General features: G+C 42.3%; 1 pseudogene; it reads right to left on the bottom strand.

Annotated features, from left to right (window-relative positions):
- Positions 1-12,142: 12,142 nt before the first annotated feature.
- LOC102913393 (coiled-coil domain-containing protein 117 pseudogene) lies at positions 12,143-14,115 on the bottom strand (annotated as a pseudogene).
- Positions 14,116-14,352: the final 237 nt, after the last annotated feature.

Raw genomic sequence — 14,352 nt, 5'->3', positions numbered from 1 at the left:
GGTAAACCCATCAAAATAACACCAGACTACTCAATAGAGACTATGAAAGCTAGAAGATCATGGACAAATCTCATGCAGACACTAAGAGACCACGGATGCCAACCCAGACTATTATACCCAGCAAAACTCTTAATCACCATAGGCGGAGTAAACAAAATATTCCAGGATAAAACCAGATTTAATCAATACCTGTCTACAAACCCAGCCCTACAGAAAGCACTAGAAGGGAAAATTCAACCCAAAGAAGCTAAACACATCCATGAAAAATCAAGAAATAGATAATTCTACACCAACATACACCACAGAAGAAACAAGCTGGTGTAGCTATCCTAATATCTAGAGAAAAAGGATGTTTCAAAAGAGAAGAAGTCTTGTGGCAATGCCTCAGTGGTCCAGGTAACTACCAGAACTCGGAAAAATTGGTTGAATTTGGGATTGACTGGGAGGCCAAAGATTTAAAAAGCAGAAGATTCTCTCAAGACACAAGTTGTGTGATAATAGTGTGTTTTGTGTGTGTGAATGAGAATTTGTAAATGTTGAATTCTAGGCTTCGACAATCATTGTCAGTGCAGATTAAGCTGCAAGTATTTATGCTTTAAAACTTAAATTATAAAGCTAGTTATGTCTTTCTAACAACTAGTTCTAATGTTTATGAGCATATTTTACCTACATTACCTTTTCAGGATGTTGAGAAAGATGCATCACACGCAAAGGCTGGAGGCTGGGGGCTAGATGGTTTTGAGGAAGAGGTCTTGGTGGACTCTTTCATAGAGCAAAGGGAAGCAATGCCTTCTGGGAAATGAGCTGAGTTTTAATCTAGTCTTTAAGATTAGAAGTCAAAAACAAAAATATTAAGGAAAGGAAAACCTAATTGATCTTTGAAGTATTGTTATGTGGAATTGAGTGGGACTTTTGAGGCCTTTCTTCCAGAAAGCAAGGACTTGGTTGTCAGGCCTATGTTAGGCCTAGGCCATGGTGCCATGTAGTTGTACTTGAATCATTTCAATGGAAAGTGTCTTGGTGATTGGAACTTCTAGTGCAGTTTGGAGTTCTTCCATTTGAAAAATGTGATATTTGCATGGGATTGTTTGAATCTTGTTTTCTGGTCCCTCCCCATCACCACCCTCATAGTCTGAAGGTAGATTTTTCTCTTGATAAAGGAACAAAAAAACTGAACATCTTGTTTGTAAATAGGTATCTAGTAACTAGTGGTAAACTTGAAATGGTAGAATTCTTTAAAGCCTAATTCTAGATAGCCTTAAGAAAATATATCTTAATTACTTTTGAACCTGTATTCACCTTGTTTTTTTCAAATATCTTGTTACATTTTCTTTTTCAGAGCTGCTTCTTATTTGGGGCTACTTTTTTTTTTTTAATTGAGGTGTAATTCATAAAAGGGTATATTGTTTTGATGAGACTTTTTTTTAGAGTTACTTTTTAAAGTCATGAGGTCAACAACTTGGACTACTATGCATGTAAGTGCTAATGCAAATTAAAGCCCAAGTTGACCTCTAGCAGCAGTTCATTCTATGTTGACAGTGAGAGAACACTTTGCCTGTTAGGATACTGTTACTCGTGGACTGAAATGCTGAAGAAACCCCTCCCCCTATTTTGTTTTTTTTGCAAAAATCAAGGTATATTCTAGGGTTTCCTGGTTGACCTCAACAGATAAACTGAGATGATAGTCTTAGTTCAGAAATGATCTGAATGTAGATTTACAGTCTACGTGTACAACTGGCTAAGTGAGATTGCTTTCACAGTTCTGCATGTATCGGCTCCCCATTAGTCACTGAACTCTTAAAACTGGTATTGTAACATTATTACAATGTTTTGCACCAATTTTATAAACTTTACAGTACAATATGTGTTCCTTTTCTGAGGCAAACCAAAGGTATATTTCTCAAGGTTCTGCTGCTATCAGCAGTGTTGATGGAGGATTTTTTATACATTTGTAATAGATAGAAATAAACCAGAAAAAAAGAAGAAGAAAAAAAGTGGTGGAGGAAAAGGTGAACACTGCAAGAATACTCAAAAGGGCTGAGAGTTGCAAATGCCAAGATTGGCTTTGCATAGTAAATGGAATAGAACAGCTCTGAACTATAGCTTACTTTTCCTGGTTTGGTCTGACAGAATGATTGAATGCTTTTGTACAAAAATCAGAGCCTTAAAAACAAGGATTTGGTGAGATTGTAAAATGGTGTGCCACTTTGGCAAAACAGTCTGGTGGTTGGTCAAAATGCAAAACATTGTTACTCTGTTGCTCAACAATTCTACCCTTAGGAATATAACCTCAAACTACTGAAAATGTGCACCTATGAAACATGTACATGAAGATTTACAGCAGTGTGTTGCTAATAGTAAAAAAGTTAAAACAACTCAAATAGCTATCAAATACTGGAGAGAAATAAAATGTGGCTTATTCATACAATAGAATATTATTAAGACATAAAAATGAATGAGAAACTGACAGATTAAATGACTTTGGTGAACCTTCATAATTTCATTTGTAGATCTTTCCATTTCTAATTTATAAATACATTTGGGGTTATAAATTATAAATGTACTGCCTCCTGTCAACATTGTATACTTCTATTTGATGATTTCTGTGTCAAATATTATATGGAAATGTTTCCAAGTATGTTCTATATTAACTGTGAATGAATAGAACAAAATAAATTGCCTGTGATGGAAAAAAAAAATACTCTTGCCAATTGCATATGTGGATGGTGGTCCTTGTGGGACTTCTCCAGGACCCCAACAGGCGCTCTTTAAGGAGACTCTCCAGAGTCACAGGGGAAGCCCTTGAGTATTTCCACCTCCCAAAGCCAGAGATCTAAGTCTCTGCTCCATTACAAACTTTTTATCTGTGGGGAGTTAACGGTTCACTTTCAAAACAGTGCCCAGGATTTACCCTTTCTCTCCTTAAGACTCAATAAGATGAGAAATAAAAGATTCTGAGTAAATGTGTTATCTCTGCTTGTCCATTTGCCTAGCAAAGAAAACTCCTGTACCCACAACATAACTTCTCATCTCTTTGGCTGCAACAGATTCCCCTTCTAAGTGCCTACTCTTTAGTAAAAACCAACTTGTGCATCCATTTTCTTTAAGTCTCCTTTCAATAGTCCATATCTCCAGAGATTTTATTGAACCATTGGAATATGGGCTAATGCAGACATCATCTGTGTTTAACTTTACTGAGTGATGTGCCCTAGCAACAACAGCCATTTATGTTACCTGCACTTTTATTTTCTAAATAAAATACAAAACAAAGCAGATCTGAGCTTTCAGAGATCTGCATTGACATTAGTTATAAACATCCCAACAGAATTGTCTGCCTGGTCCTTCTCTGTATTTAAAAGAGGAGTCTATGTATTCTGTGAACATTTACCATTAAGTCTGAGCAAATTCCTCCTGTATGAGGCTTGCAGCCCTCACCTCTGGCTAAACTTTGGACATCCTTCCAGGAACAGAATTTTCTCAAATAACTATTGAAATAAAAATAAGCATATAAGGGGCTGGAGAGATGGCTCAGAGGTTAAGAACACTGACTGCTCCTCCAGAGGTCCTGAGTTCAATTCCCAGCAACCACATGGTGGCTCACAACCATCTGTAACGAGATCTGGTGCCCTCTTCTGGCCTGCAGTCATACATGCTGTATACATAATAAATAAATAAATCTTTAAAAAAAAAATAAACATATAAAACTGGATTATCACAATATTTAAAATAAAAATGTTAGCCTGGTATCAATATTGTTACTTGAACATCAGCAGGTTTCCACATAGATAGGAAGCATTAATATCTGAAGTGTGCATGTGCACAATGTATACATACTAATTCCTCAGGTGGTTAATGAATGCACTGCCCCCATTAGAAATGTAACATCTGCTGAATGCACAGTGCAAAGAACACTGAACTTGGGATATTCTGGCACTTGTCATTCAAAGTATAAAAGATGCAACTTTGGACACATTACTGGATACATTAGTAAAATGTTCACTGTATGATTGCTCTTGCAGAGGACCCAGCTTCCATTCCACAAGGTAGCTCCCAACCCTCCCTAACTCCAATTCCAGGTGATATTCTGCCATCTTTTGGCTTTTTTGGGTACTGCAAAAATGTTTTTGGGTTCTGCAAAAATTTTAAACGTGTTGAGTATTATGTTTTCACTGACACTCTCACAACCTATTCTCATGTGTGGGTTCATGTGTTATGTCTTTTCTGGTAACTTCCTTCTTCTTGATGTTCTTTGAAACTGGGTCCCTCTCTGTATTCCTGACAGTACTGGAACTCATGTCTGTAAACTGTGCTAGCCTCAAACTCACAGGTGCCAACTGACTCTGCCTCCAGGAGCTACAGTAAAAGAGGGTACCTCCATGCCCCACCTTTGGGGGTAACTTTTTTGTTTTGTTTTGTCTTTTGAAACAGAAGCTCACTAGGTAGCCCAGACTGTCTCGAAACTTGCTATGTAGGCTAGGCTGGCTTAGGACACAGAGATCCACCTGCCTGTGCATCTCAACTGTTGGAATTAAAGGCATGTAGCAACACAACTGCCATAACCATCCATGTATTTTTAATAGAAAGAAGAGAAGCTACATTCATAGGCAAAAATTTCAGCACTATGGACTTAACCAGTTAATTCTTTTATTTTTCAGATGGACTGTGAGGTAGGTTCCAGCCTCAAGTCAGGCTCTCAGTGCTACAGTGACAAATCCCTCATTGGCATGAGGAGTCGAGGAATTCCTGCTCATTCACTTCAGTTCAGATTTGGTTTTCTGTCTTACAGGTTGGAAAAGAAGTATATCTTATACTTGTCAGCTTTGATTGTGGTCAGCACCATTGGGCAGCCTGTGCAGAATGAGAAGTAGCTGTGCCCAGGAGGAGGTCATGTTTCTCACAGACAGCATGGATTCAGTGAGCATGGCAGCTGCTGGATTCCTGCAGTGTCTCCATGCAGGAATGGCAGAGTCTCAACACACTCAATAGGAAGGGCAGGAACCCACACAAGCTGAGGAGCAAATGCTCAGGCTTGCACCCTGTACTGCCCTTATGTGGTGAAGGGGGCAGCCCGGTGCCCATCCTTTTTCACTGGTATAGAGACAAACTCAACAATATGGACTTGACTTTGTGAGACACCTAGGGATTGATTAAAAGGTCACAGCATGCCAGAGAATGCATCCAAAGCCCTTCCCCTCCCTGGAATCTGCTCTATGATTAGGGGGAAATGTCCACACTGAACAAACCTTGAATATTCTCTAGTCTCTCCTGTGTGGAAGAAAGACATGGGAACATGACCAATGCGAGGGCTGCCTTTGGATGGGATTCTGTCTCAAATACCGCAAAACACTAAGTAGAAGAAAACAGCATTCTTTACATGACCAGTGGAAGGCCAATCAATCAGACTTCACCGGGGGGGGGGGGGGGGGGGGGAGGGGGGGGGTCAGGAGTTGTTCCAGCATCAAAGACATTGCAGTATTTCCAAGAGCTATCAGGCAGGGTGGGGGTGACAGGTTTCAGAGATTTACTCAAGTGAAAATCTGCACACACAAGCCAGAGCAGGCATGAGGGGCGCCTGCCCTACACATTACTTCATCACAGTCTAACCCTGGCACACTGAAGGCTTACAGCTTGACAAAGTGGCTGGTGGTTGGGCTGCTTTCTGGAATCCACACCCACTGGAAGCCTTGGAGTGTGAAGACAGAGTCAGCCCAAGGACAGCCCCTGCTGTAATGGGAGACATGCTTTCCACACTACCTGTCCATTCTGGCTCTTGGCCCTGGGCTTTGCTTGGTGACATTGTAAGGATTCAGTCCTTAATTACATCATCAGCCTGAGATGGCGTACCAGCCTAAAAAGTGGGTGGGCCCTCTGTGCGTCTCTCCTTCCTTTCTGTTCCCTCCTTTTGTCTGTCCTCTCTCTCCCTCTTTCTCTCTCTCCTTCTTTCTCCCTCTCTTCCCCCCACCTCTCCCAATAAAGCCCTAAAAAGGTAACTATGGCTCATGTCTCTCCTCCAGCACTCTCCTCCATCAGCATGGCCTCCACAGGTGGTGGCCAGGCATGAGCAGCAAGCAGGGTAACCAACATTGGTGCCATTCGGACTCGGATACACCACCAAGCACCGAGGACCTGCTGTGACCGCTGCCACCTGCCACCTCTTCCCCCATCCAGGGAGACTGGGAGACAGTGAGACCGCGAGACTGTGAGTGCCACCTCCACTGGACCCCCACACAACTACCACTACCATCACCACAGTGAGTCCGCCATTCTCACAGCTGTAGTCTAAGCTATATTCTTTGTGACGGACACCCTGGGGGTTGTTCCCGGGCTGTACTGGCAATGGCAGGCACGTTTTTGCTCCTGATGAGGAGGTAAATGGTGTCTAGGGTTCAATGGTGGACCAACTGCAGTACAGTCGCAGCCCTCACGATCCCTTGACGAAGAGGACTCGTGACTTGAGCTGATTCGTAGATCTCTCTCCACTCTCGGGGGCCAGTCTGATTCTGGTTTGTTATTTTAATTTTTTATTTTTCTCTCGGCTACAGCTATGAGACAAAGGGGCAGACACATTTACCACCTACACTGGTGGATGGGGCAGGCACCAGTAAATCTGGCCGCATAACAGCATCGTGTGAAATTCTGCCAGTGAACAGGCAAATAAGAGTTACTTTATCTCCAAGCTTTCTGCTAACGTTCTAAATCCTTCTCCATCCCCACTTCTGCATCTGCCATGTGCAACCTTTTCTGTCTGACTTCCGCTAGCAGTGGGCGGGCTCAAATGGGCGGGTTTGGGCGGTTTCTACGACTCGCCCTAACTCACCTTAACTCCACCCACTCATGCCAAGATGCATGGGTACATTAAGCTAAGACCTCCAACAGACCTATTCTTGGCTACAGACATGGCAGGGAACCCAGAACACAGCAGGGAAGTGATCTGTTTCTTTCCTTCTGGACACCAGAGCCACTGACTCAGTCCTGGGAGTTTTGGGATGCCACCTCTCCTTTATTGTTGGATACAGAGGATAGCCTTACCACCTCACCAGATTTAATTGCACTTCCAGAGTTACTTAATTAAAAAAAAAAAGATTTCCACTTAAAATAAGAGCTCATTGTTTCACTCCAGATCCACTGCCTATGTTTCTCATGTGCATACAGACAGGGCCCTGATCTTTAACTTGTTCCTAATTCCAAAAAAAATAAACTCTCATACATCACAAGCTTTTCTCTTCCCAGTTCCCTTGTTCTAACTCACTGTTCAGCTAATGGTACAGGACCACCACAGAACCGGAGTCCAGAGATCATCACATGAGAAACTATAACAACTAAAGGTATTTACACCCCCAAACCCAAAAGCATCTGGGTGCTACAAAAAAAGACTTTAATGTAAACATCTATTACTGTGAGATGCTTTTAACAATTGATCACCTGTCTCCTGGATGCCAAACTAGTAAAGGAAACAGGTGCTTTAAAATAATCTGTGTCTGATAAAGCTTAACATGTTTCAAAATCCATAGTGACAGGCTGGATCTACCTCAGATAAATGTCAACATAAAATAATAATGATTCTTTTATCTCTCTAAGTTTTTTTCTGTGTCACTAGCATCTTGTCAAACAGAAAGTTCCCAGCCACAGCCAAGAGGGATACATGTCTCCAGAGCAAACAGGTAACAGACAGCATCCCATATTGCCTGTCTACCTTAGAAGACTCAAGAGGCAACCGACGGCCAATTGTCAGCTGGAAGCAGTTTTTGAGAGGAACAATGCCCCTATTCCCATCTACCTGCTTTTTTTATAATAAAAAAAGTCTGGGATGTAAGGATTTGGTTCTTAATTGCATCATCAGCCTGTAACGGGATCCAGCCTAAAAAGCAAGTGGGCCCTCTGTGTGTCCCTCTCTTTTCTTTATGCTCCTTCCTTCTGTCTGTCCTCTCTCTCCCTCTCTTCCCCCTCCTTCCCCCTCTCTCTCCCTCCTTCTCTCCCCCCCCCACCAATAAACCTCTAAAAAGGTAACCATGGCTGTGATTCTTCCAATCACCACTCTCCTCTGCCAGCATGGCCGCTGCAGGTGGTGGCCAGCCACGAGGAACAGCGCGCCATTTAATCAACAGACATGGGTGCCACTTAACCCCCATGTGGATAGGTTTCCAGTGGTTGAGTGGTGACTGTCACCAAAATACCTTTGATGCAGACACAAGGGCAAGGTCTCCTGGTTTAATCCTTTCTCACAGTCACAGAGGCCATGCTGGGTCCTGAAAGTGGAGCCAGGTCCCTGTGGACTTTGGAGGAAACTTGACAGGAGTTTGTTACTGTTAATGTTTGGGTTTGTGTGGTCAGTCTTGGGGCCAAACCTGTGACCTTCACATGCTGGGCAAGGGCTCTGCCACAGCAGTGGAGCATTTCCAAATCCAAACAAACTCCTGAATTCTCCCAAACCTGGAGCTTTCTGAGCCATTCACATGATGCCACAGATGGAAGATTCCTCCTGTGGCATCATGGAATGGATTGCCACCAACAGAGACACAGTGCAAATGTTGCAGGGGGTCTTCCTTGGGCTCTGAGGGTAGGAGGGCTGACTGATGAACGGCAGGGCCAATGTAGGAGATTTTTGGATTATAGTTGTGTCTAATCTTCAACAACATGACTGGTTTGTGGGGTTTGTTTGTTTGTTTGTTTTGCAGAGGCAGGCTAGCCTGGAACTTGCAGTCTTCCATCCTCCTGCCTCAGTTTCCCCCCAAGTGCTTGGATCACAGTCATGTATTCCTAGGCCCAGTTCTTGTGTATGTGTATTTGTAAATGTTCAAACATTCAAATCTATCCAAAATCTAAAATGACAGTGGTTCCAGATGTTTCGCACAAAGAATTCTTTACCTTTGGAAATCTAGGAGGTACTGTGGGGTGTCTTTCTGTATGCTGTGAATATGTGTCACTCTGATTGGTTGATTAAAAAAAGCTGCATTGGTCTATGGCAAGGCAGCATAGAGGCAGGTGGGAAATCCACAGGGAGAGACAGGAAAGAGAAAGGCAGAGAGAGAGATGCTAGCCTGCTTCCCAAGGAACAACATGCCAGAAGACCAGTAAGCCACAGAACATGTGGCAAAATACAGCTTAATAGAATGGGTTAATTTCAGCTATAAAAGCTAGGTAACAAGAGGCCTGCCATAGATCATACAGTTTGTAAATAATGTAAGCCTCTGTTTGTTTACTTGGGTCTAAGTAGGAGCCGGAACACAGGTGAGAGAGATTTGAATGTACCACAGTGGAGGTGGGGGGGGGGGGTTGATAGGAGGGCAGACTAGACCTAAGAACACTTTCAACATCAAGGAGGCAGTGTTTTTTGAGTAGCTACTTCATTCCCACCCTGAGGATCAGACCCAAAAAGCAGCCTGTGTGAGATGGAGAGTCCCATGGTCTGATGTCCCTGGTGGGGGTTCCTATGCAGTGGAGCTGACTTGGGCTGTACTATAAGGCCAGTGAAACTGACTCAGATCCTGACACTAGATCCCTGATGATCTTACCACCCCTGGGGCCTTAGAGGCTCCAACCACGGGGCCTTAATGGATCTTCACTCTTAGCTTGTAAGTGAACTGCCCTTCAAAGCAGATCACTCTGAGGTAGGAGGATTGGGAGCATAAGGCCAATCTGGGCTCCATAGGGAGACCTTGTTTTTATTTATTTGTTTATTTATTTATTTATGAAGTGGTTCAGTGCTTTCCTGCCCTCTCTGGGGAGATCTGGGACTGGAATAAGACTCAGTTGTCTCACAAATTTAAGTAGCAGGCAGGATGCTGGTGCCTTCATGTGGCTCTGCTCCTGGGGCCTAGTGACAGGTGGTCTGTGGAAATTTTAGAGAGGACCATGGAGATGTCTGTTCTGTGCATGAGACCTGCCTGCTTCCCAGGTCTCATTATCACTGCCTAGGGGGCCAGCCTCCAAGCATCACAGGGCTCAAAGGGAATCCATGGAGTCAGCGTATACTAGACTTTTCTATCTGCTGGGGTTAAGGGAAAACACACACACTCTCTTGATGGTTTCCTTCTTTATTCTCTATTTTTCTCCATTCTTTCTATGTTCTTTTCTTCTGTTCTTTCTGCTGCATACTTTTTTTTCTACAGCTTCTATACCCCAACAATGTTTCTCAGGCAATATAGGAATTATAATATGGTTACATTCTATTTTTCAAGTGAATGATAACAATGAATACAAAACAAATGGTAAAAAACAGCATGGTTCCTATATGCCTTACATGATTAAATATTTTACATATTACAGGTGAAAAACAAGTTATCCAAAGAATCCACATACGTTCATACCCAAGCAATTTATTTTAGATTAACTGTGTGGGCAAGCAAGGTATTCTTCTCAGTCAGATCTTTTACATGGCAGGCTGCATTTTGCAGTTACAAAGAAAGGGCCAATTACTTTACTGCTTATCTTGAAAGGTAATCTTATAAAGAATCTTAACGGAATCACAAATCTAAACTTTTATATATGAAAAAGAATCAGTCAGTTCTACCTTAAATCTTTAGGGTATATACCCACTCATCTATAATTTTTTATATCAGAAGATTGAGAACAAAAATGAGTATAATGAATAAACCATCACCTTAATCATCAACCAACCAAGCAAGGAAAGTATATCAGCTAGTAACAATTGGGCCGCTTTGTATTTTTGACCTCAGCTGTGTGTTCTTGTGAGCTTTAGATTGTTTTCTAGGGTTTTCACCTCAAAAATATTATCAAAACATTTGATCTAACCTGAAGTTATTTTAAAGCCTTGTTTCAGCTAATTATACACACCAAAACCTGTGACTACATCTTTCAGCATTAAGATTAAAGGAATTTAAGCCAGCCTGGCTCCTGGGACTCAGTTGTTTTTCTTAATTATTAACTTGAGCTATAGCCTATGCAGCTCCAGAGGTGAAACTCTTAGGCCCTGGCTGTAGAACATTTCCTGTATTTATTTATTTATTTATTTATTTATTTATTTATTTATTTATTTATTTATTTATTAGAAAGTTCAAAACACTTGTGTTTTATTGAAAATAAAATACAGAAAAACCAGATTCTCATTCTTAAAGTAAAATGGACATCATCATCCAGAACATTCTTAGTACTGTACCATTCTTGTCACTATTAAAGTCAAGGTCCAGATGCAGAACAGCAAATGAACCTGCTAGTTAATGTTCCCCTGTGGTTATTCGAAGTCCTGTCCTACTTGTTCTTAAATTTTACATTTTTATCTTTTCAAGAATGAGCAGTTTTTAACCAATTTAAATTATGAGAACTGGATTCTCATATTATTTCTTCATATTAAGAACAACAGCAAAAAAAAAAACAAAAACAAAACAAAACAAAAAAAACCAACCAACCCCCAAACCAAGAACCCAAAAAGAAACAAAACAAACCCCCTCAACTCAAACTCAGAGAAACACACATTTGTTCAATGAAGCTCACCTGCTTTAGATAATTGCTGACCTTAACACATTAGCTTACTGAGCCAATGTTTGATCCATGCTTCAAAACTATATAAGACGAAAAGACCTGTTAATTTCTTAGGAAAACCTTAAGGCAAATCAAAATCCTTATGCTAGAAAAGAAAATGGAACACAGAGGCATCGGGGCTGTGGAGACAGTCAGATGAGTCAGCACCACAAGGATGAAGACGATTTTTGTACAAATATGTGCAAGAAGATAAAGTCCAAAAAGGAGCATGAACATCAACTTTCCTGCAGAAATAAGGATATGTCAGATAAAGACTCCTGAAAAGTCTGTTTGCATCTTTGTTAAAAGCCACCTCTGTTCTCCAGTGGTTACCAAATGCATCAAAGCAGTTTCGGGCCTTTGAGAGGAGGCAGTCCTGGTATTCTGTGCCCTTTGGAAAGGTGCCACTTCCTTCCCACTCACACTGGCTAGCTAACTCCAAACTCTTGTGCAGTCCCTGCATGCTTCTAAATTGTACTAAACTTCTTAGCAGAGAGATTTCTTTAAGGCTATAAACTTTGCAAGTTGGTCCCATTAAACAAGGCAGGAGTTTTCAAATGACATGAGTCAAACCTTGCACATTTCAACAGAAGACAGATTTCATTCACCTCTGAGTCTGAGATGAAGAAACAATTAGCTGGTTTCCAACTGGTTTCAACACTGGTTTGAAGCTTGAGTAATTTTATTGTGTAGACATAAATATTTTGTTTAAATATTAAACATTAAACCTTTTCCTGACATCCAGACAGAAATAGAGAGAACAAGAACAATAGGCGAGAGAAGAGACAGTCTACTGAACAGACTTGTGACTTCTATGCCATCCACAGGAGGGATTTCAGCATGGGTTGCAAAAATGCCTGGAAGCTAGTTTCTAAAAATTCACCTCTACTTGGCATAAACCTTTCTTTTTTCCCCTACAAAGGGAGAAGAAACTCAGACAACGAAGACTGAAATGAGGTGTTCTGCTGTCGAAAAGGGCCAGCACACTCACCCCAGCTTACACAGACTGCTCTACAGCGCTGAAGGATTGCCAAGCCTTCAATTACAGGACCTGCCATGCTGAAGAGCTCTTCCTGAGAAATTAAAAACTTTAACCCTGGTTATTCCCAATGAACACCTTGAGCCTGGTTCGGGTACTAAAAGACTAAAGATATCCTGTTGGCAGGAGGCCATCTTCCATTAACTTCTAGGCTTATTGTACAACAGCTTAAGCACCAGACAATGAGCTATTTCAGTAACTCTCCTTAAGATGCTTGCCCATTGATTCTCAGCTAATTCATTGTTTTCAAAACCAACATTAAAAAAACTCAACTTGCTAATAGACATACAACCTTCCCTTTTTAAATTCTAGAAGCTATCTATCAATGCTGGCTTTAGCTGACACTGCATGTCCTCAGGATTCATGAAAAGATACTTCTCTCACAGGCAGTTTACAGAAGGGTTCCCTCACACTTTTAATCAATTACTTAGTTAATTGAGGTGTAAACGTTACTGACCAACTGAGCTCATCAGTCATTAAAGGAGACCAGGGCTACTTACTGCTTGAGGAACACCGGCTACACAGACCTGGCGCCAACACGACTTTCCTTGCCTGGTCAGCTGCTCCGCAAGAGACCGAACCATTACTTTCTGCCCTCCCGCTCCCCAAGCCCAGTTCCCACTGCGAGCTCATACAGGACTCAGCTGGCAGGGTGCAGTGGCAATTAGGAGCATTCCTCTTTATAATCATCTTAAGAATGAATGGCTTCAGCAGTGTGACAGATGGTCACCATAACACATCCAGCGTCTATGGTTGTCTTTAAAGAGACTGTAACATTTCTTGGATAAGCCTGCTAGAAAACTGCATTTCCCTTGAGATAAGCTTCCTTGGCAAAAAGTTGAATTCAATAAATGGCTACCCACAATGACATTCCCACCCCAAATCACAGGTGGAGATATTACACCCGTTTCATAAAACTTTCAGGTCCCTCTCCTATACAGGCAGGCTATTACTGAACACAGGAGCCTTCTAGAACTTGCCAAGCTGGAGCAGAAACTGGTCTCTAGAGCTCCATCTCTTCCTCTGTGTTAGCAGTGGTCTCCAGACTATGGTAAAGTGGCGTGTCTGTGTGCTGGGGCTCCAGCAGCAGTTCAGTTCTCTGTGGAAAGGCAGTGCTGGCAGCTGCACACTTCCTTTGGCTCTCTCCTGCGTAGTTCTTAGGGTTACATGATGGCTTTGGTTTCTCAGGAAGGAGTTCAGGGAGAGGTTTCCAGAGCACAAGCTCCATAGAAGGTCGGCTCATGGACTCAATCATCTTCTTTGTGAAGACTTCATCAAATTCCCTCTTCAAACCCGTTTTCATGGTGTCAGAAAGGACAAGACTTGGGAGGTGGCTAACATTCCTGTCACTTTCAACCTCTTCATCTTCGTCAATTATCCTGTCCTCGATCTCCTGAAGCCTCACACTGTGGTTCTGCAGCCGTCTGATCCATCTCTTCACAGACAGCATCTAGCATGCTGGGCACAGGAAGGCCACCGGGACACGCGTTTACCCCATGACCGTCTATCCCCTGGTGTGTGTCAAGAACCCATTCGTTAGCAACTGCAGAGAATTCAGCTTCAGTCAATCGCTTCTTTCTTATTGGACACTCATCATCCTCCGCCAATCGCTTGTGTTTCTTTCTACAGTGAATGGAAACACGTCCACGCTGCTCTCCCGCCAGGGCTGCTGGGCGCAAGGTGGGCGCCCGGCCTCTGGGCCGGGTCAGGGCCGGTGGCTCCTGGTGGGAAGGCCCGGGCCGCGAAGGCCGGCGGCGGCTGCAGGAAGTCCGCCCCTGTATTATTTATTTTTTATTCATCAAAACTCTATATAAGCTAACATTATTGTTATCAAT

Source organism: Peromyscus maniculatus, chromosome 6 (assembly GCF_049852395.1).
Source record: "Peromyscus maniculatus bairdii isolate BWxNUB_F1_BW_parent chromosome 6, HU_Pman_BW_mat_3.1, whole genome shotgun sequence".
NCBI lineage: Eukaryota > Metazoa > Chordata > Mammalia > Rodentia > Cricetidae > Peromyscus > Peromyscus maniculatus.
The sequence above is the reverse complement of the archived record's forward strand: the minus strand, read 5'-3'. Positions and strand labels throughout refer to the sequence as shown.